Source organism: Manis pentadactyla, chromosome 9, assembly GCF_030020395.1.
Source record: "Manis pentadactyla isolate mManPen7 chromosome 9, mManPen7.hap1, whole genome shotgun sequence".
NCBI lineage: Eukaryota > Metazoa > Chordata > Mammalia > Pholidota > Manidae > Manis > Manis pentadactyla.
Genome location: NC_080027.1, coordinates 115,883,433 through 115,907,532, shown reverse-complemented (window position 1 = coordinate 115,907,532; position 24,100 = coordinate 115,883,433). Strand labels below are relative to the sequence as shown.

Sequence of the window (24,100 nt, the reverse complement as noted above, 5' to 3'; positions counted from 1 at the left end):
TGGCCTCTGCAGGAGGAGCTTGGGTTGAGGGAGGCACGGCGCCCGGCCTGGTGGGTGGCCTCTGGGGGAATAAAGGCTCACCCAAGAGCAGAGCGTTACCCTTCTCTTTGTGTTCCTTCTCTTCGTCCGGGACTGGGCTCCCCCGCTTTCCCACGTGGGAGAGACGGCGCCCGCGGCACTCCTGCCAGGTGTACCCGAGGACAGAGGCGTCAGGAAGGGGCCCGGGCCTCCAGCCGAGTGCGTACTCTGCCCGCCACCGCGACCTCTATCTTCTCGTCGTTTCTTCTGGCTCACTTTTGTCTGCTATCATGCTCTAGAACCTTCCATTCACTTTGGGGCTGCAGGGCTTTTCCAGGGTCCGAAGATGGTGTGATATTTGGGCAAGTCACAAAACTGAATGTGTCCACTTCTCCTCCATAACCCGGAGAGGAGGCCAGCCCGTGTCTTTGGGGTCTGGAGTGGCTGGCATGTGGGTGTGTTTGGGAGGGCACGTGGGGCTGATTTTGGTGCCAAATGGAGTGAGTGATCGGGGTCCCCTACCCCCTCAACTACAGTGGGTCAGCTATCATTGGTATATTCTTCTATGTCAATTTTATATGAACAAACATTTCTGGCTAAAAATTTTGAGACCCACTGGGCACCCGTGGCCTGGCTAGTAATAATGTCTAATGACTGAATGTGTATTTCAAGTCGGTAAACTGCACCTGGGCTGATAGCAGTATTCAGCTAACGGTTGGTTGATTTAGACCATAGCTGCTGCCATTTAAATAGGAGGTTAGATATCAAAATGGAGTCTTTTAAGGCTGATGCAATAATGAATTTTGTTTTTGTGTATTTTTTTTTATAGCCGAAGTTTAATTATGGTATGACTTTAAAGGCTTACTGAGAGCTAATACTAAAGTATCAGGTCAGAAATTTATGTATTCAGTCCCTCACCCAGGGAAACATTTTTTAAAACCTTATTATGTGTGTGTTATTGCTGAGAAGCCCTATAGGTATTTACAATGGGCACAGTCCCTGCTTCGTGTAACTCTGTGTGGTAAATAAAGGATATGTTTGCACCTTACCCAAGTAAGAGACAAAGTCTCAGGATTCATCTGGTCTTGCTAAGTGACCCATCAAGCTGTCCAGGGTTTTGCATGGCAGAGGCATGACACATTCTTTCATGAGCTCACTTCAACCAAATTAGTTCCATCTCCCAGAGCTCAGACTTCCAGCAATCAGTTCTTTTCAACTTCACGATATCCCATTGAAAGAGTTTGACTGAACGATGATATCTTTCTTATTCTATCTGTAAAGAAATTAGGGACCTTAACAGTTACATGTACCTCTTAGGGTTTAGGAATTTCATGGAAGATGCTGTCATTGCTTCATATGGAGTCTTATTTATGAAGATCTTCTAAAAATTCCTTCCAGGCCTCGATCAAGGAAAGGTTTGGCTTTCCCTGCCTCATATATACACCCTGTATTTTAGAACTGTTCATCTTTTCCTCTTTGCTTTGGCTGGAAGGAAGCTCAGTGGCCTCATTTTAGTCAATCTGCATTGGCTTCATAGAACCAGATGTCATATATTTTGTGTGCGAATGCCACTAAAACTTTATTATTTTCCCATCTTTATAGTCATGTTTTTCCTTTGCTCTCACTCCTGCAAATATTTTTTCTAAATCCTTTGTATTATGTGCATTTTTATACAATATCTAGATATTTGGTGGAAAAAGGTTCTGCTGTAAATGGTCCAGAGAAGTTAAATAATTTGTCTCAAGTTAAACAAGACTGAATGCAGTCAAGAAATCTTTCTTGTGCCCAGAATAGGTTGTCCCAGATGTTTTGAGAGTAGTTGTGATATCAGCCAAAATCAGGTTACATGTGACTTGCTACAACTTCTTAATTTCTCTTTGGTGAGTTCTCATAATTGGTTAGCTTCCATTACAGCTTTCTAACCCTTCCCTGAAAATCTGGGATGCTAAGCAGGCTGCATCCATCAAGCCACATCCAGGGACAGAGGTAAGAGAAAAGATGCTTTCAAGGCCTTCTGGGCCGCAGGGTTGAGTTCCTAATCTGCACAGTTAGGGTACCCACCACCACTGCTCATACTCCAGGCTGCCTCGTCAGGGCTCCTCCTCTTCCGAGAAGTCGTCAGTGCTTGCCTCAGTGTCTGCCTGGCTCTGAGGTCAAGGTGTGAAGAGACTTGTGTTATCACTCCGGGGAGTGAGTGCAGGGGAGCAGAGAACAGGTGTTCTGCCTCAGACTCTCAGGAGCCTCACGTAGGTCACAAACCACGTTATGACAGAATCTGGAATTTGAGAGACATGCTGCCTGCGACGTGCTCTCCATTTCATCTCCAAACGAGAACCATCTGTTTGGCAATGCCGTTATTTTTCACTCGCCTCCAAGCATAGTCACTGTTCTCTGGTGGCCGATAGAGGGTCTGTCCTCCAGGGCCTCTCCCAGGGAAGGAGCTCCTGAATGCAGCAATTCCTAAACTTTCTTGAGTGGAGACATCCTAGCCGTTGTTTTTGACATTGCCCTTTTCCTCCCTACCTATTCTATTGAAAAATGTCATAAGACCTACTGATCTTATTTATTGTAAGTCTTTTGAGAATTTGATTATCATAACCTCTTCAACACCAACATAGACGTGGGAAAAACTGGACATGTAGGCCAGGTGGTACAAAATAAGACCCAAGCAGGAACTCTATAATGTGTGCTAGTTTGAATAAAAAAAAAAAAATTCTCAGGAAGTTCTTCTCTATCTCTAGCTGTTATCCCACTTACTGCATTTTATCTCATTTCCTCTAGGTCTTTCTTTGGAGGAGATGAGCGTCATTGTTGATACTCAGGTAACTGGAAATGAATCCACCTTTGTATTGATTATAAGTAGATTATTTTGCAGTTTATCTCTGGCAAAGCTTGTTTTCATCTCTTTGTTAACATCTCTGTTACTTAATTTCTCTATTGCTTTTATAACCATGGCCATCTGCTACTGAAATTGGAGTTCAACAGAAACTAGAAGATTGAAATGTTCAAAATGAAAATAATGATACTGAGGCCAATGAGACTGGGAAAGCCAGTGGTCTTAGATGTAGGGTGAGGTATGCTTAAACTGGCCACAGGACACTATGAGTCAGGTTGGCCTTAACAATCATCTGATCATCTCCCACTAGGTTTATTAATGAGGAAATCAAGACCTTGACCAGGAGGAGGATCTGATACTAAGATCCAGGTCTGGGTATCTTTCCAGTCTATCATGATTTTTTAAAAAAATTGAGGTATCATCATAATTGACATACAACATTGTATTCGTTTCATGTGTACAACATAATGATTCAATATTTATATATATTGCAAAATGATCAACACAGTAAGTCTGGTTAACATCAGTTCCCCTACATAGTTACAAATTTATTTTTCTCTGTGATGAGGATGTTTAAGATCTCCTCTCTGACTCGGGATTCTTATTTATGAGTCTGAAAGGTAGGACTGCCCATTTGCAACGTGGAGTGTATGGTTGGGCAGAATTACGGGTTGGGACAGAGCTGAAAAATGAGATAGTTCCTAGTTTTCTTGTACCCCTGGAATTTTGTCTTCATGGTGCAGCTTCACGATTTTGTGTGCCGTATCATGAATAACTAGGACATCAGCTTTCCCCATAAGAAAAAGCAAGCAGAACCACACACTGCAACACATAGACTTCAAAATAATTTGACATACAAAAGTTATTTCCTTTTTATCTACTGTTCAGGTTACTTCCTCAAGGACATTCTCCCTTTTCTGTGGTTGATGAGGAATTGGTGATATTTATGCCTTCATGTAGGAGTCAGAATATGTGCAACATCCTCAGCATCTGGACCAAGTCCAGTCTGTGTTTTTCTCCCCCATCTGCTCCTGGTATTTTAAGTAAAAATGTTTGTATCTGCATCCCCCAAGCCCTGTTGTAAATTGTAAATCATGCCATTATATCTGGTAAAACCACAATGTCAAGCAACAATTCACAAAGCCACAAAGATTCTCCGGAGTAATTTTCTTGTTCTCGTTGATCAATTTTATATTTTCCCCTTGGCCATATGCACACATTAAACGACCCTAATTCAGTGAGAAAACTCGTAAGGGATAATATTTCAAGTGGCACGAATGGCAGCAATGCCTTTACAAGTATCTGTTTTATAATTGCCCCTGCACTCTACCTGAATCTGCTGTCCTCTGTGGTTTCAGTTGAATGAAGTGGATGCAGACGTGGGGTGGGGGCTGAGGAGTAAGGGAAGGGGGGAGAGGATGTTTCAGTAAAATTAGGTGTAGAAAAAGCAAAATCTCAAGTCAAAAATGGTGTGGCTGCGATTATTTCTTTCTTCTGGTGAGGATATTAATTATCTGATCTGGAGAGATGACAGGTGGGGCGAGCAGGCTCCTGCCATCTAGTCAGGCTGGGTGCTTACATTTAAGCATCTCCTACCTATGACTTGATGTAGGACTTTAATCTAGGTCGTTGATTTCGTCTTTCAAATTTTTTAAATGAGAATTTTTTGGTAAACTTTTAAATTCAAGTATAGCATATGTACATACACATATTTAATTCAAACACAACATATATACATAATTCATAGTTATACTAGATGACAATTTTTTTTTTTTACAAAGTGAACACCACAAAATTATGTAACCACCACACATATCATCAAGAGACAGAACCTCATTAGCTGCCCAGAACATTCCCTCCTGCCCAGAACATTCTGGTTATTACTCTTTCCCAAAGATAACTACTGTTCTGACTTGGTTCACCATTCATTATTCCGTATGTACTCTTTGGGTTCTGGTTTTTTTATTCAATGAACGCTATGTTTGTGAGATTCATTCCAGTCTGAGAGTATGGCAGTATTTTGTTGATTTTCATTACTCTATAGTATTCCATTGTGTGTGTTTATGTGTCCATATATTGTCTACTATTTATCTGTTCTATTACTGACAGACATTTGAATTGTTTCAAGTTTTCGCTTTTATGAAAAATAGTGTTATAAATATTTTTATGCATGTCTTTTGATGCACATTATATGTGTTATGTTGGGCATATATACCAAGTGTGGAATTACTGATTTATAGAGACTATATATGTTCAGTTAGTACAGACTGCCAGGTTTTCTAAGTGTTTGCACCAATGTACACTCCCAAGAGTAATTTAAGAGAATTCCAATTGCTCCACACCTGATAGTAACATTTAATATTGCCAACTCTATTTTATATTTCAACCATTCTGTCAGGTGTATACTGTATCTCATGGAAGCTTTAATTTTCATTTCCCTGATGACTAATGATAATAACCACTTTTTCATTTGATCACTGGCCATTCGAATATTCTCTTTGAGAAGTGCTTGTATAAATCTTTTGCCCATTTAAAAAAATTTGGGTTCTTTTTTGATTTGTTCTTTGTGTATTGTGGATACAAGTCCTATAACCATACACACACATATTTATAATATTTATATAGCAAATATCTTTCCCCATTCTGTGACTTGCTTTCTCACCCTCTCAATGCTATACTTTGGTAAGCTTTAATTCTTAATTTTAATGAAGTACAATTTATCAATCATTACTTTTACAGTTATTGCTCCTAAGGAATCTTTAAGTATATGCAACATCATGCATGTGTCCTAGAGCTGCATTACCCAATGCAGTAACCACTAGCCCCATATTGTTTTTTTTTAGATTTCTTTTATTATGTAGCTATGAATAATGATGGTTTAATATCTTCTTTTCATGTCTTTATGTCATATATTCCTCTTGCCTTCTTATGCTAGCTAGGACCTCCAGGGGTCTGTTGCTAACCAGTAGTGGTCATACTCGTGGACATCTTATCATGTTCCTTATCTCAGGGTAAAAACTTTCAAAACTTCACCATTAAGTATGATGCATGACAGATTTTTTTTGGTCGATACCCTTTACCATATTAAGGAAGTTCCCTTTTTATTTCTTGCTTGATTAAAAATTTTTTTTTATTTCTAGCATAATTTTTGAAACCAGGAACAGGTGTTGGATGTTCCTAAATTTTTATCTTGCATCTATTGAGATGATTACATGTTTCGATCTTTATTTGTCAAGGTGATAAATTACACTGATTGATGTTCAAATTCTGAATCAACATTTTATTCTTGGATTAAAAGAAATTGTTCATGATGTATTTTCCTTTTCCAAATATCACTGAATTCTATTTGTCTATGCTTCAGCTGAGTAAGACTTTAAGACTTAAAAAAGACTTCTGAATTTATGTTTATTAGAGATATTGGCCTGTATTTTTCTTCTTATGATATACTTATCTGGTTTTACTATCAATATTATACTGGTTTCATAAAATGAGCTTGGAAATGTTGGTATGAGGATTGGTATTATTTTTTTCAAATGTGTTGAAAAATTAACTGATAAAGCTATCTGGGCCTGGAATTTTCCTTGTCTATTTTTAATTATGAATTCAATTTACTAAATATATGTCCGCTATTCAGATATTTTATTTGTCCTTGTGTCAGTTTTGCTAAATTGTATTTTCAATTAATTTGTCCATTTTGTTTAAATTTTCTTCTTTTATTCTTTTTGTGCTAAATTTGCTATTTTTCTAGCTTTATAAGCTGGATACTTACGTAATTGTAAGTTGTAATAATGTATTACCTTTCATTTCAAAATATTTTCTGATTTTCAGTTTGATGTCTACGTTGACCCATGTGTTATTTATAAAAATTTCCCCCTCTGTGCGCCTGTCTTTATGTTTTCCGCTGTTCTGTGTTACAGTTGAATAACCGAATGTTCCAGATGTACCAGTCTTCTGTTTAAATCCATGTCTTTAGTCCACGATATCTGTAATCGCATTTTTTTTTCTGTTAGAAGTTACATTTCATTCTTTTAAAAAGAAATCATTGGTGAAATTTCCCTTTTCCCATATATTTTCTTGGAAACATTCATCAGATTCGCTTTAAGTTCTATGTCTCATAATTCAAATATCTGGATCATCTGTGTCTCTATTTTTTCTTTTTCTCTCTAGATTTTTGAGTATTTGGTCCTGTCTCCTGGCATATTTCATAATTTTTGATTAAATGCTGGACATTGTATTTGAAAAATTCTAAGGGCTTGATGATGTTATCTATTTCTGGAGAAAATTTCTTCTTCCCTCCCTCCCTCCCTTCCTCTCTCTCTCTCTCTCTCCCTTGCTCTATCTTTTCTTTTCTTACTATCTTGCTCTTTCTTTCCCAGTAATTAGACTAAGGGTAGATTATTTTGAATTAGTCAGGCATTGAGATGGTTCAAGGCAATTTTGTTTGGCTCTCTGTGGGCTGCTCAATCTCTCCGTTTGATGTATTAACTTAAAGTCTGGTGTGTAATTGAGGCTAGTCCTCCTTGGTGGGCCCATATTCTAATTTTAGTTTTAGACTCCATACATCTGATAATTTTCTTTTTTTTTTCATCTGTAGCCACTTAGCAGCTATTTTCTACTTGGTTTCCCAGCCTCTCATTCAGGGCTGCTTTAAGATTCAGCACATACTTAAGAACAAAAGCTACCCAGAATTTAGGCTTATTTCGCCAAAGCACTTTTTTCTGTAGGATCTTGGTTTCTTAAGCCATAACCACCTCTATTCCCTAGTTCCGCCCAGCTGCACACAGAGATTATTAGGATTTTTTTTTGAATGATGAGCTTTGTAAATTGTTCAAACAGCTTTGCTGTTGCTTCAGGAACGTGACCAGTTAATGCTGGTGTTTGAGCTCTTCGTGAAGTGGTAGTAACCCCTTCCCCCCAGGCCTGGAATACCTCACCGAGGCTGTGTCAGCAGGGCCAGGCCACTCCGGAAGAGACCAAGCCTATGCATTTTGCCTGCACAGAAATGTTCAGTGGCTTTCCCTGCCCTTGGGAGACTGGCTGGGACAGTTGTCAGGCTGAGGTGAGCTGTGAGGAGTTTTATGGCTTCGCCTTTGCCTCTTGTATGAGTTTGCTCAGGCTGAGGCTGCCCTGCAAAGCACCGCACACTGGATGGCTTAACCCAGACATTTACAGTCTCGCAGTTCTGAAGGCTGGAAGTCCAAGATCAAGGTGCAGGCAGGGGTGGTTCCTTCTGAGGGCTGTGGGAGAACCTGTTCCATGGCATTCCCTGTGGTTTGCTGGCCATATTTGCTGTCCCATGGCTTATTCAGCATAACTTTGGTCTTCACAGGCATTCTCCCATGTCTCCACATCGTCCTCCCTCTATGTCTGTCTATCTCCACATCTAAATTCCTCTTTTTTAAGGACACCAAATCACATTGGAGTAGAGTCTATCCTAAAATGCCTTCATTTTAACTTGATGATCTCTGTAGAGATCCTATCTCCAAATAAAGTCATATTCACAGGCACTGGGAATTAGGACTTCACTAACTTTTTAGAGGACATAATTCAACCCATAATACCTCCCCTGAGATGTTCCTTCTTTGAGGCCTGGGGCGATGGGCCCAGTTAAGCCAGTTTCCATATCACCATTTGTGCAACATTCTAGAATTGCATATGCCTCAGAGGCAAACACATTAGCAATTGTGTCTCTTTTGTTTTGGGTATGGGTATTCAAAATATGGGTGAGTTTTCTTTCTAATGAGGTTGGCCCACTGTGGGGCTCACTCATGTGTCTATTTTTCAGTGCAACCCTCATGTAATATTTGGGGCCTGGTGGAGGCTCTGGTCTGATGTAAGTGATCAAGCTCTTCCCAAGAAAGGAGAGTTTATAGAGCAGAACTAGGAGAAACCTAGTTTTCTCTCTGCATCTGCAGAAATGAGAGACATGGGCTCAGAGTGGCAAAAAAGACAGTGTGCACCTATAAATTCTAAGGAGTTGTGTTTTTGCCAAGTGGGAGCTGACATGGGCCAGGAAATTCCCAGGTGGAACTCTTCAGTCTGGTACTGTTTGTTGTAGGTATGTCTTTCTTATCTTTAATGTGTTTGCTGGTTGCTCTGTATATGATGGAAGAGGAGGTTCTTGACTCAGCCCTCAAATATGTGCTTTTGCCATTTTGATAACAAATATCATACTGAGACTATTGTCTTCCACTTGTGAAGTCTCCAAAGACTTATCTGAATCCTCCAATAGCTCTATGAGTAGGGACATTATCCTCTTGCTGAAAAGCAGGATGGTCTGGTGGTCAAAGGCACGGGCTTTGGTGCCCCAGAGCGTTGGTCCAACTTCATGCCACTATTTACCAGCTGTAAAGACTTTTGGCTTTAACCTCTCTGTGTCCCATTTCCTCTTCTATAAAATGGGACTAATCATATGGCTTAACTCATTGGGTGATTGTGAACCTGCAGTGAGCGAACATTTGTAAAGTACTTCAAACAGTCGTTCATGGCAGCATAAGGTAAGTGCTACACGTTAGCTCTTACCTCATTGACAGCTGAGCAGACTGATGCTCGGAGAAGTTAGGAGAATTCTCCAAAGCCATGCGTATCTGTATGCTGCAGGGCCCGATCCCAAGCTCTGATGGAATGACCCGAAGCCAAGTGGGCTTTCACCTCCACCACGTTTACTCAGTTCTGAGCATGTTCTGTAGCTCAATGTCTTTGGCAAAGATGTTCTTGCCTGTTTCTACCTGGCTGCCTCCCACTCCTGTATGAGTCCAACATCTACCCTTGTGTTCCCAGCCCTGCTCTGGCCTATGACTGTCTGCTGGTCTCTGATCCCCCAGCTTGCATGTCCTGGAGGGCCTAATAAGTGCTTGCTGAATGACTAGATAAAGACGCCCTGTTCCTGTGAGATGAGGGAGCACTCCCTCAGGTCACAGATTTTGGCCATGGACAGAAGTGCTAGTTTTCACAGGGAGCAAGGTTTTGATGTCCTATGAGTAGCATGGGAAAAAGTTAGAATTAAGTGTAAAGAAATACTGACCTATGTTTAAGGACAATAAGCTGGTTAGAAGTGACCTTAAAGATGTCTTTAACCTACCAGTGAAATTGACATCATGGAAGCAGGAGCCCCACCCTTTTGGAAACTATTCCCTGCTGCCCATTCAGCCATTCCTGATAGAAGAGGGGAGTATGGCATTTCCTAGTCTTCTCTGGGTTGGGGGCAGCTAATGGCCTCGCAGTGGCGCGTGGTGTTTTGAAATTCTCCCCTCATGTGAAAATCATTGGCATTAAGTAGGATGATATCCCCAACATGGTTGGCTTCAGTAGCTGATGTTTACAACGTGCCTAGACTAGTGTCTGGTGTATAGTGGATGCTCACTAATTGTTGAATGAATGAATGAAGTACCATGTTCAAAATGCTCAGCTGTGTGTGTTGGCCCTAGATCTGAGTATAGGGTCTCCCATTTTGCACATGAGGAAATGGAGATCTAGAGAAGAAAAGGCTCCTGCTGAGTTAAAGCCGGGTGATGATTGGGACTCCCTTTCTCTGTCCATAAACCGTCACTGCCCGTGCCCCCTCCAGTATGACTCCACTGTTGTGTGGGACTCTCTCTCTGTGGGAAGCTGAACCCAGGAAAGGAGTGGATATTTGCCCGCTCTGGGGTTAATGGGATGAGCACAGCCTTGTGAAAGACACACCGTGAACAAACTCATCGAGGCTGTAAGAACCAGAATCTCATCGCTACTCCTGAGGCTAATCATTCCACACTCCGCCCAGTTTGGTATATTTTTCTCTGTGGAACTGTCCTTTTTGTTTTATGTGTCACTGATGTGTCTGGGGAGGGCCGTCCAGGGAGAAATGCTGATGGGTTGCAGGCTCCTGCAGGAGGGAAGGGCAGCGGACCAGTGCGCAGGCAAGTGCTCAGCAGGTCAGGTGGCTGCCAGTCTTGAGGGACAGACTCCCTGGAGGGAAGGGCAGCCTGTGCTTTACCAGGAAAACAGAACATAGCAAGCAGGAATCTGGGCCTAGGATGCCACACTCTGGTTATTGTGGCTCACACTTTCTCCTGGGAAAGCAGGACTGAAAAGTGACAGAAGGCAGAATTCTGCTGCAGGCTGGCTGCGGAGGGGCCTGTTTCTGGCTCTGAGTGCCCAGTAGCCCCTCACATTCACGGTGCACAAAGCCTTCCCAAGCCTTTCCTAATGGGAGGTGTTATCTCCCTTTTCCAGACTGAGAAGCCTTGTGCGGAGGGGAAGCTGGGCCTTTCCACCCCAACGCCTCCTCCCACCCTTGGCGGGCAGAGGGTGAGCCAGAAGTGGCACAGACGCCATCCAGGTCTTCTGCTTCCAAACTCAAGCTTTATCTCTCAGACCCTGCTGCCTCTTGGAGCCTTCTGGAGAGGCGCGTGCTGTGGAAATGAGCCTCACTCCAAACTTGGGAGCCCGGGCTTCAAGGGCCTGCACGACTTTCCGCGGCAGCTTCCAGCCACCACATTCCACTCGCCTTCCCCTCACGGGTCTCCACTGCTGCCCAGGGAGCCTGCTGGCCGTCAGCTTGCTCCTCTGCCTCCGGGCAGGCCTTTGCCCACACCCCAGATTTTCCTTTTCTCCCTACTTTATTCTCCACTTGGAGTTCTTTAAGTGAAAGTATATGGATTGTAGATAAAATGTGGGGTGATTTTTCTTTTATGCTTACATGTTTTGCGTATAGTATTGGTCATCTGGATAGCCTCTTCATTCATACACTCCTTGATCTTTCCTTTGATGTACATTTATTGAGCTTCTATTATGTGCAGAGCACTGTGCTACATCCGAAGGACTCCTGCCATTCATAGACAATAGGAATTCAGAAGGATGGGCCAAGTATTTCTCCAGAACATACAAATCCAGAGGATAGTCAAGGACCAAAATATTGACAAACCTCTTATGCCATAGCTCAGGCCCGTTAGATGCAGGAGCCCTGGTCTCCACCAGTGCCCTACCATGGAGGTGGCAGGATTTGGACCCTGTCCCCTTCTGTATTCTAGGTAGCCTCCTGGCTTCCTGGGCACAGCAAGATGTCCAAGCCCTCCTTCTAGATCAGGTGTTTACATTGACTCTTGCCGCCCCACGAGGGTCCTGACTGGGCTTTTTGGGGCACTTCTCACTGACACCTGCAAGGGTTTCTCTCCTCTGACCAGCTTTGGTTCCGGGCCCTGAGGCTGAGTCTCTGGAATGGCACAACATTGTCTAACCCACAGCAGACATGCTCCTGTGCAGTGAGATGCCCAGCCAGGGCCGTGGCCAGCGCTGTGTCCCACTGCCTGGGGCAGCTTCCGTGGACAGTCCTCAGTGTCCCATGGTCGTGCCCCTCGTGTCCACTGCCGTCCCGCTGGGATCATGTGAACATAGCAGGTGAAAACATGGGATTCAAATCAGACGGATGGGTCCCAAGCCTAGCTCGGCCACAGACTGGCTGTGAGATAGTTGGCAAATTCACGAAATCTCAACTATACAATGGAAAAAAACAATGCCTCCCCAGGGTTCTGCAGAGGAATAGAACTGAGGGGAAACGTATATTCATTTTAATGAATCAACTGACAATTTATTTCAAGGAATATGAAATAATTTAAATTGGCTACAATTTATTTTAAGGAATTGGCTGACACAAGTGTGGGAGCAGCCACGTCCAAAGTCTGTCGGGCAGGTCAGCAGGCTGAAAACAGAGGCAGGAACTGACACTGCAGCCTTGAAGCAGAATTTGTTTTTTGGGAAACTTCAGTTTTTAACTCTTAAGACCTTCTGTTTATTGGATGAGGCCCACCCACATAACCTAGGGTAATTTTTACTTAAAGTCAACTGATTGTAGATGTCATAGCAGCACCTAGATTAGTGTTTGACTAAGTAACTAGGTACAATAGCTTATAAAACTGACCATCATGCTATCTCATGCAGAAATTATGAGGGATAAAGTAAGTCATGTATACAAAGTCCTAAGCATAGAACCTGGCACATGGCAAGCATTTATTCATTATTGATATTATTACTTGCACTATTATTTTTATTTTCTGCCTACTTTTTGGTGTGCTGCTGATTCAACGTTATTTGGTACTCGGATACGTCACATACAAGGTGCTGTTTGTTAACAGAGCAGGATGCTCACTGTGGGAACTCAGAGACGGGAGTGTACTAGTCAGCAAGCTCCCAGACGGCAAGCGTATGTCTGGTTTACACATAGCTCAGAGCAAATGCTCCATATATATGAAGAAGAGAGGTCACAGGAGAAAACAAGGCCCTTATAAGCATGGCTGTCCAGTACACATATAATACAATCCTCATAAGCAATTAAAAATTTTCTAGTAGCCATATTTAAAAAAGGAACAGGTACTAATATCCAAAATATCATTTCAAAATATAATCAAAATGAAAATTATTAGATGTTTTACATTCTTTGTTTTTCCCACTAAGTCTTTGAAACCTAGCCTATGTGTTATACTTATGGCCTGTCTCCATCTGCACTGCCCCCCTTTCAAGTGCCCAGGAGCCACATGTGGCTAGTGGCTACTGTACTGGCCAGCATAGGCTTAGCGGGCAGGGTGTGGAGTGGGTGGCATGTTGATAACAGGCCGTCCTCTGGAACAAACTCTGAATGTGATTCTCTGACTTATGGCTGCCGGCTCCTAGACTCTTTATGACCAGTCCTCAACAAGAGAACAGACATTAAGGGCAAGTATTTAGAAACTTTTATATCAGTTTGGCAGAGTGATTTTACATCCATCGAATCTGATATGAAACAAATTAGGGGTTGTATTATGTGTTCTTTAAAATTTAACTTTTCTGAAAGTTCATTTGTATTGTATTTTACAAAAGTATCTGTCTAACGATGGAGTCAAAATAAAAACTGACCGTTCACCAGAGATAGCTCGAGAAGCGCTCCCCTGGATCACTAGAGCCGAGCCTCTCGGGGCGGATACCAGGGATTTGTGTTTTCAGCAGACCCCACGATGATTCCTAGGCATGTGGAAGTTTGAACCTTCTGAAACTAGGCCAGGAACCACAAGAAGTGTAGGCCTCATGTTATTTTTGTTTTTATTTCCCCCCCTACAAGTTGCTGTGTCCTGAGACAGAGCCTCAGGCCTGGGGTGGGTCCCCATAGCGGGGGCAGCTCTGCTGACCTCAGAGACACTGTCCCGGTACCTGCGGGGAGCCTTGTGCCACCCTGACGTCCACACAGGCCAGAACACGCGTCCCTGCTTCTTCTTGAGACTCTTTGTGAATCCTCTAGGATACTGGGATTTTCAAGGTTTTCTCTTATCCTTCACACAGAGAATGTGACTTTTCAATCTCCATCTCTTGGAAAGAAAATAAAAAACTCTAGACCCAAAGGAACTCTATTTTTTCTTGTCCTTGCTCAAAGCTTTTATAGAACATCTTGAGCTTTCAAAGGCACTGCGTGTATTGATTTTCGTCCCTGACCCCCAGGGTTCATTGCTGCTGTGTTTTGGACTAAGGCTCCCTATAGAAATCCCAGTGGCCTCAACTCAGGAAGTCTTGGTGATTGGACAATATTGGAAGCAGTTTCCTTATATAAACCATCACAGATGGCCTTTGTAGCTTGTCATCTTCTCTTTCTGTGAGGCTCTCCTCACAGGATCTTTCCTGTGTGGCTTGAAACTTTTAATCTGTCTTCAGGTCAGAACTTTTGCGAGGAAATGGAGGCTCTACCTACGGCTCTGCCACAGCTTCCAGCAAAGTTGCTTCGGGTGCCGGTCCCACCGCCCCAGCCCAATACTCACTTAGGGATGGATTGCGTCTCTTCCCGCAGAATCTCAATATGCTACTGTATTAGCTTCCCAAGGCTGCCATAACATAACACTGCAGACTAGCGGGGCTTTAACGACAGAAATGTATTTCTCGCAGCTCTAGAGGCTGGAAGTCAAAGATCAAGGTTCTGGCAGCGCTGGTTTCTCCCGAGGCCCCTCCCCTTGGCTTGCAGATGGCCACCTTGTGGCTGTGTCCCCTTACGGCCTCTCCTTGTGCATGTGCAGCCCTGGTGTCTCTTCTTCTCCTTGTAAGGACCTCAGGCCTATAGGATTAGGACCCCACACTTAGGACCTCGTTTAACCTTAATCACCTCATTAAAGGCCCTATCTCCAAATACAGTCATAGTGGAATTAGGGCTTCACCATATGGTTTTAATTTTTTTTGGGTGGGGGACAGTTTAGTCCATAGCAACTACTAAATTAGCTTCTACTCATTGCCCAACTTCCTCTTGGATTCTGGGGTTCTTGAACCTGGTGGCTGTGTTCCCCACCTCTATGATCAGTATTTGTTTCCCACCCGATAGGAGGTTTCTCCTGCTCTGGGCAGAGACTTGCTTGGGCTTCTTTGTGTGTTGACCAGGGTCGTCTGCCTCGAAGCTCTGTGTGTTCCTACCTCTGTGCTGTTACTGGCTCTCAGAAGAGTGTTTCATGGGCAGTGGTGAGTTCTGTGAGAAACTTCTCTCCTCCTCCTACTGTTCAGCAATCATTCCAGGCTTTATGTAAAATATGATTTTTGTGCACATAAAACCTATTGCCCTGCTCTCTCCCTTGCAGACCTATCTCCCCATCCCTGCCCCAAATTCAGAGGGAGAACAGGAACCAGTCACCCTAATCCTTGCAGCCATTAGCCATTCTGGTCTATTAGAAGACTGAGCATCTACCTATCTCTCCTTTTCCAATCTATGCTATGGCAGGAACCAAGGCATTTCAAATTTCTGTGGAGTCATCAAACAGAAGACAAGAAAGGGAAAAATAAGCATATTTAAGTCTTTAGTGACCAGGCTTATTTAATGACCTTGATAAATGAAGAAACACTAAGCTTCTGTCTGAGACCATTTGTCAATGCATTGATCCATTGATTCATTCATCAAATGTCCATTGAGCACCATCACTGCCCCAGGCAATGTGCTGGGGATCATGGGTGATAGAGATGAGACACACCATGGTCCAGATTCTTGCAATCTCTGGCCCTCTCTCCATTTGGCAAATCTGTTCTTAGCAATCTATTTCTAACAGACTTAACTAACTTACGCACAAATTCATCTCCTTTAGTGGCCTACCAATGCCTACAAGATATCTCTCTACTTTAGCTGAACATTGAAATTTGCTATGTTTGGCTTAACTGTTACCATCTCAGAATTTTTTATTATTTCCTGTTACTCTACTTCAGCCAGATCATTCTATCCACTGACCCGTGAAAAGATGTTCACATTAGGACTCCCACGTCTTAGCTCATGCTATATTCTCCTTTGCTCTCTTTCTATTTTTCTTCCAAATCTTACTCCAACTTCAAGACATAGATTGATTCTTTCTCCTCCAGGGAATCAACTCTAAATGCCCAAGCTCTAAGGGATCAGTTTTGGATTCCTTCCCATCTAGTACTCAACAGAATGTAGATGTCCATGTTCATGCTGCTTGAACAAATGGAATATTGATTGACTTGAGGTCTTAGAAAAGACAGTGTTTTTGTCTAACTCCTGTTTTGCCAAAGGTCAGATGCTTGCAACCAGCAGTACCACTTCAAAAACCATGGTATAAAAGCAGGATTTCCACACCTCAGCTAGCTCCAGATCCTGCTCTCACCCAGCTGTTTGACCTTGAGCAAGCTACTTAACCCCTCTGTACCTCAGCTTCCTCTTCCTTAGAGCTAATAACAGTACCCATCTTATTGGGAGTGGTTGTCAGGATTAAATGAGATGGAGAAAGCCAAGTACTTAGCATAGCACCTAGAATGCAGAAAGAACTCAAAAGGTGTGTATTATTATTATTGTGGTCAATTTCTTTCCTAACAACCAACCAATTCTTGGTAAGAGTTCCCTGGTTTACCTTTGGTTCTTCTCAGAGCTAGCAGGTTAAAAGACAGTAGCAATAACTGAGCTTGTAGACATTTATTTGGGGATAGTCATAATAAAGTCCCTTCCTAAGTTACTCTCAAAGTGGAATTAAATCAGGTAGAATTACAACCCTTTGCCTGTGCTTCACCTACTCTACCTAACTCATGTAGGTTTTAAAAATAACCCAGGTGGGTTCTTATTCTTGCTTCTACCAACCCCACCTTTTCTTGGGCTGATTGCCTACCATGAATTATTCTCCCCTCCTTCATTTATCTAAATTTGACTTCTGAAGGACATTCAAGGTCCATGTCAGAGTGCGTGCCATGTCGGTCAATCCTTAACAATTGACTCTTGCCATAAGGAAGTAACTTTTATCTTTAATTCCATAATTAGTAAATCCCAGTACAGAATTTATCTCTATGCTGAGCTCATAGCAAATGATTCAGAAATATTTATTGGTTAACTGGTCATTGATCACAATCACTGGGTTTATCAAGGGCAAGTTTACTGGAGAAAATATTCATCTACTCCACATTCGCAGAGCCCTCACCTCTGCTCACCCCCAGGTGAAATTTAACCACCAGTTCTGGGTCTACTATTGGAGTAACAGTCTACTGAATTCAGAACAAAGAGGGAGAAGAGGACAGTGGGCATATTTTCAGATTGCTCACTAATTCAGTATCACAACTAAATATAGTGTTATTTAACATTATGAAATAGGTCCATTTTAGAGTCATTTTAAGTAAGCCTGTATATTGAAGCTTCAGTATTTTATGTGGGTCACCTGGATTCTCAGTGACTGTGAGAAAATGAAACAAATATGTTTGAAGCATATTCCTGTTGATTTTGCTCAACTCATGCCTGAGGGACAAGGTTGAGTCTACCAGTGCATCTGATGGGAAGGTTGCAGGGATGGTCTTTCCTCCCCCTTCTGCTCAGCCAGTGCTGACCTTGGCTGCCCTGCTGTCTCTTGAACTCTCTGGGGCTCCCATAAAGCAGGCGGAGAGAGTTGCACATGGCCCCTGAGCCCACGCTGACTTTTCACCATTAAGACCTGGTTTTCTAGTAGGCTGGGTACTCTTGGGGGAGTCCCACAGACTCCATGTTCCCACTGGCAACACAGAGGCTGGCTGACTTCTTCATGTACTGCCATCTCCACTATCTTTTGATGTTTGAGGGTGCAAGATGGACTTCCCTGGAGTTTCTCTCTAAAGGGGATCCAGGCCTAGAATGGCTAAAAGTGAGAAAAGGTGAGAGGCATGGAGACCGCCCCCCGAAATGCTGTCCTCCCCTTGAACTAGCCCCTGGAATCCCCTCTCTAGCGGCCCAGCTCTCCAGCCAGGGTTGGCTGGCTACTCTTCCAGAAGGGGAGGCCTCCAGATGAATAAGGTTCTTTAAAAACACCAGGGCTGACGGTATGATAACCACTCAAAAGCTAACAGAACAGCTGCAAAATATGATAAAAATCACTTGAAAAGTTCATTGATTTTGCAGCAAAACTGCAAGTACTTCACTTTATAATAATTGTTCCCTCGCGCTCTTGAATCTTGTACTTGAGCTACAAGGGTGTTCAGGTCAGGGCAGCATTCAGCAAACAGGCCTGGGAAGACAATGGCGTGCGGCTGAAGAGACTCTTTAATCATGAGCTAATTTACAAACCAAAGCAAACCGGAGTCGGGTTTTGTCTAAGATTATTAGAAGATATTAATTCTGTGCTTAAATTATGTCTCTCACTCCTTTTCCTGAGCTCATAACTAGAAAAGGAAAAAAAAAAGGAACCTCAACCCAATTTTGCACCCCCCACTCCCCAAGTCTTATCTTCCTAATTAAATTTTGTAAATTGGCATACACTTTTTTGCCTTTCTTCTTTTCTCTCTGAGGACAATGTACTTGTTATTCAAATTCTTAGTGCTTCTTGGGGTGAGCTTCTAGCAGCCAGCTAGAATGGCTGTTAGCTCATTTTTCCTCTGACTTGGGAGGCACAGTGGAAGAACTTGGTACACAGGAGTTCCTCATCAGGCCTTGAACCAGAGATCTCAGAGGCTGTTGAGTGACCAGCACTGTCCTTCCACTGCCCTCCTCACAAGGCAGGGACCTCAGAAGCAGCAGCCTCTGTCCTGCCCTCTCCTGTTTTACTGGCCCCCTCTCCTCGCAGGCTGGCCACATCCCATGGCCAGGGATTAAAAGCACATAAGCAGACAGATCCCAGTTATTGGCAGGCGTGGAGGGCTGATCCAGTGCTGATGGCTGCTTGTCTTCGGAATGCCTTGTGTGACTCACCTGGGTAAACTTACCTGGCTGTTTCTGTTTTGCTGGAGTGACTAACACTAGCATTTTCAATAGGCCCAGAGATGGATGGTGAGGATAGCACCCCAGTACCATTCTGGGGTGGAAGGGAAATCAACCTGGGTAAGAGAACATGACAAAAGTAATCCACACATAATGGGTTGAGCCAGTTGCTGAGCTGGCTGTCCCCCCCGTCATTCTATCTTGGGGCCATTTCTTCTTGTTTATTTCATCCACTCAGCGCCTCTGGGTAGACCACAGCATCTTGACTCATTTCTACTTTCTGATGGTAAAGAGAGGTAATTTATGAATTGATTTGCTTATTTCATAGTCATGAAGTATCTTCTATGTGGCAGCCACTGTGCCAGGGGGCCTGGGGATAGAATTGTGACGTCCTCTTGCTGATGGAGCTTACACAGGCCACAGACAATAACCAAGTGTTACAAGGATGCCAGTGTGATGAGACAGGAGCAGGGCATGACGGGATCGCCTGGTAGGGACGCCTAATGGAGAGTTCTTGGGGGGACAGGGGAGATGAAGTCTCACCTGCGATCTGAAAAGCAGGTGATCAGGGGTGGGGTGGAGGGTGTTCTAGGCAGAGGGAGCTCCTTGTGCTAATGGTGTTAATGTTTTTTAGTGTTAGGAAACACTAAAAAGTGGACTTGACAGAACTTGGTGACTGTATCTGCAGACTCAGAAAACATTAAAGACAGTGCCTGGATTTCTTGTTTGAGCAGTTGGTGTCTGGTGATGTTAGCTACCAAGGTAGGAGACAAAAGGCAGGGTAGGTGTTGGAGGAAGATCCTGAGTTCAGTCTGGACGTGAGGAATTTCAGGTACCTGTGGCCTGTCCAAAATGAGATGTCAAAGAAACAGTCGAGTGAATGGGGTTCTAGCTCAGGAGCCTATCCAGGCAAGAAATGTAAAATTTAGATACATTCATGTGGAGAAGGAAGACCTGGCATTGGATAACATCATGTAGGCAGAGTGGAGAGTAAGTGGAGAAAAAGGCTCAGGATAGAACCTTGAGGAAAAAGAATTTTAAAGCAAAAATCCAAGGAAGAGAAAACTACATAAGAAAAAGATATTAAAGAAAGTTGCTCAGTTCTAGGAAGCAATTCTAAATGTTTGTCTCATTGTGTCTTCAAAAGTTTCATTTATACTTATTTTATTCACTTGTCTTTACCATGAAACATTGCAGACATTCAAAAAGGCATAGACTAGAATAATATAACAAATACCCATAAAGCCCCTGCTGCTCTGGGCATCCCTTTCTCATCACCCTCTCCACCTTCTCCCCAGGGGTCACTTATTCTGTAATTTGTATATATTAGAATCTGATATATATATATGTTGTTATTATCCTATTATTCTTATATACTCCATGCTTTATACTTTTATGACACCTCATGATGTCATCATGCAAAGGGAAACACCCTCTTCCCTTACTACAGGGATGCAATCCTCAAATTCTAAAGAAATGACCATCTACAAATTGCCTTTCTAAGAAATCACAGGTGTGCTTCTACAGACATACCTGGGAGGTACTGATGGCTCAGTTCCAGACCACTGCAATAGAGTGAATATCCCAGTAAGGCAAGCCAAATGGAGTCTTTGGTTTCCCAGTCTATATAAAAGTCACGTTTACATTATACTGTAGTCTGTGAAGTGTGCAATAGCATTTGGTCTAGAAAAACAATATAAGTTAACTTAATTCAAAATACTTTATCGCTAAAAAAAAAAATGCTGTCACCTGAGCTTCCAGTGAGTCATAATTTTTCTGCTGGTGGAGGGTGTTGCATCAATGTTGACAGCCCGGGTGGTGGGTGCTCAATGTTGGCTGTGGCAATTTCTTAAAATAAGAGAACAATACGTTTGCCTCATTGACTGACTCTTCCTTTCATGAGTGATTTCTCTGTAATGCTGTTTGATAGCATTTTACCCTCAGTAGAACTTCTTTCTAAATTGGAGTCAATTCTCTCAAACTCTGCCACTGCTTTATCAACTAAGTTGATGTACTGTTCTAAATCCTTTGTTGTCATGTCAACAGTCTTTACAGCGTCTTCACCAGGAGTAGATTCCATCTCAAAAAAACCACTCCCTTTGTTCATCCATAAGAAGCAACTCCACATCCATTCAGGTTTTCCATGAGATTGAAATAATTCAGTCCCATCTTTAGACTCCACTTCTAGTTGTGGTTCTTTTGCTATTTCCACTACATTTGCAGTTACTTCCTCCACTGAAGTCTTGAACACTTCAAAGTCATCCATGAGGGTTGGAATCGACTGCTTCAAAATTATGTGAATGTTGATATTTTGACCTCTTCCCATAAATCGTGACTGTTCTTAGTAGCATCTAGGATGGTGAATCTTCTCCAGATGGTTTCCAGTTGAATTTGTCCAGATCCATCACAAGAATCACTCTCTATGGCAGCTATAGCTTTACAAAATTTATGTCTTCAGTAAGGAGACTGAAAGTCAGAATGACTCCTTGATCCACGGGCTGTAAAATGGATGTTGTTTGCAGGCATGAAAGCATTAATCTTATTGTCCATCTCCATCAGAGCTCTTGGGTGACCAGGTACATTGGTAACGGGCAGTAATATTTTGAAAGGAGCAATGGGTCTCAACAGTGGGCTTAAAATGTTCAGTAAACCATGTTGTAAACAGATGTGCTGTCATGCAGACTGTGTTGTTCCATCTCCAGAGCACAGGCAGAATAGATTGCATCGTGCTTAACGGCCCTAGGATTTTCAGAATGGTCAGTGAACGTAGGTTTCAACCTTAAGTCACCAGCTGCATTAGCCCCTAATAAGAGAGTCAGCCAGTCCTTTGAAACTTTGAAGGCAGGCATTGACTTCTCAATAGCTATCAAAGTCTTGGATAGCATCTCTTTCCAATAAAAGGCTGTTTCATCTCCATTGAAAATCTGTTGTTTAGTGCAGCTGCCTTCATTAATGATCTTAGCTAGATCTTCTGGACAACTTGCTGTAGTTTGTCCATCAGCACTTGCTGCTGCTTCTTGCACTTTTATGTTATGGAGACTGCTTGTTTCCTTAAACCCCACGAACAACCTCTGTTAGCTTCCAACATTTCTGTAGCTTCCTCACCTCTCAGCCTTCATAGAATTGAAAGGAGTTAGGGCTTTGCTCTGGGTTAGGCTCTGGCTTAAAGGAACATTGTGGAACCTTGTCTCTCCAGGCACAAAAACTTTCTCCATATCAGCAATAAGGCTGTTTAGCTTTCTTATCATTCATGTGTTCACTGGAGTAGCGCTTTTAATTTCCTTCAAGAACTTTTCCTTTGCATTCACAACTAGGCTAACTGTTTGGTGCAAGAGGCCAAGCTTTCAGCCTCTCTAGGCTTTCAACATGTCTTCCTCACTAAGCTTAATTATTTCTAGCTTTTGATTTAAAGTGAGAGACATGTGTCTTTCCCCTGAACTTTGAGGTCACTGCAGGGTTATTAACTGGTTTAATTTCAATACTGTTGTGTCTCAGGGAATAGAGAGGCTGGAAGAGAGGGAGAGAGATGGGCAGCAGCTGGTTGGTGGAGCGGTCATAACACACACATTTATTGATTAAGTTTACTTAATCTGTCTTTAACTGGTGTGGTTCATGGTGCCCCAACACAGTTACGATGGTAACATCAAAAATCACTGATCACAGATCACCACAAAAAACAGTAATAAAAAAGTTTGAAATAACGTAAGAATTACCAAATGTGACACAGAGACATAAAGTGAGCAAATGCTGTTCAAGTAATGGCCCCCACAGATTTGCCCAACACAGGGTTGCCACAAACCTTCAATTTGTAAAAAAAAATGCAGTATCTTTAAAGGGCAATAAAGCAAAGCTCAGTAAAACAAGGTATGCCTGTATTTATCACACACCACTCACGTCTGGACTGATAAGTGTACCCAGTTATCGATTCATTGTCTTGCAGCTCCAAGTCTAGCCTTCTTTGCCCTTCTCTGTGGTGCTGGAGCTGCATATGTCAACATTTTTTTTCCTCTGCTTGCTGGTGCAATACTGCCCTTGCCAGTAGGGGGCACTGAAAGAGCACTGCAGGAGGCAGGTCTTCTCTTACTGGTTCTGGCGTGTTTCTTCCTGGTCCTGTCACGTGACCAGTGACTTGCGGGTCATCCAGGTGCTCACCCGCCAGTGAGTTTCACTGGCATCCCAGTGGGTAGCATTGGGGGGAGCTTCCCTGGTACCTCCTCACTCCCAGCAGGTCTGGTTCTGCCCTGCTGCTTGGCACGCAGCACCCCAGCCTCTCCTCCATGCAGTGGGCCACAGTCACATCCTTCCCAAGAGCTCTGGCCTCAGCCCTGGGGTGCGGTTGCTTGCCTAGGTGCTCTGACTCTACCCTGGAGACAGCTGCTGCCTGTATCTGCACCTATGCCTGCAGTCCCTTCATTTCAGAGTTCTCTTTACCCATTTAGTAGTTAATGCCTGGTTACTATTTGTAATTCTTCATGTTAAGCTTTCCTTGTTCAAACTACTGTGTAGATTCTGTCTCCTCCCTGTATCCTAATATAACAAACAATAGAATGAACACTGGACTCCTGGTAACAGACTTTAACTCTGCATTTTTCTTAGAGGTGAGATATTGGAAAGTCATTTCATTTTTCTGAGCTTAAATTCATCACCTATACACTGGGGATAGGAATACCTTCTCTACCTCCCACCAGCCTCGCTCCAAGAATCACACTGGGTAAGGACTGTGACTTGTTAAGGGGTACAGATCACACCTTCAGTCCAAGGCAGTGTAGGGGAAAACCAGAGGGTTTGGGGAGAATAAAAGAAGATGAAGTAGCCAAGTATTGGGTATTGTCACTGTATTTAGAGGTTAGAGGCTATAGTTAGCAACCAAATAGCTGAGGTTTTTCTGAGAAAGTCCTATTTTTTCTGAAGTTTTATTCTTTTCAATTAGCACAATTTGTTAAATACACAACAAAAACATAATTTTATTTGATAATTATTGAGTATTCACAGAAATAAATATGTCACGTGTCCTGAGTGTTTTGTTTGTTTGGAGAACATGGTCTTTGTAGGTAGGGATGGCTGATGGATTCAGAGTAGGATATTCCTTCTGTGGTCCCTTCCCCTCGTTGGGCCTT

The 24,100-nt window shown here is 42.9% G+C and overlaps 1 long non-coding RNA gene across 1 annotated transcript in view; it reads left to right on the top strand.

Moving 5' to 3' along the window:
• Window positions 1-24,100, top strand: part of LOC118926044 (uncharacterized) — a 55,377-nt gene that overhangs the window by 11,712 nt on the left and 19,565 nt on the right. Inside the window, exon 2 of the long non-coding RNA XR_005030293.2 lies at window positions 2,800-2,840. This is a non-coding gene — a long non-coding RNA (uncharacterized LOC118926044). The remainder of the gene's footprint in view (window positions 1-2,799; window positions 2,841-24,100) is intronic.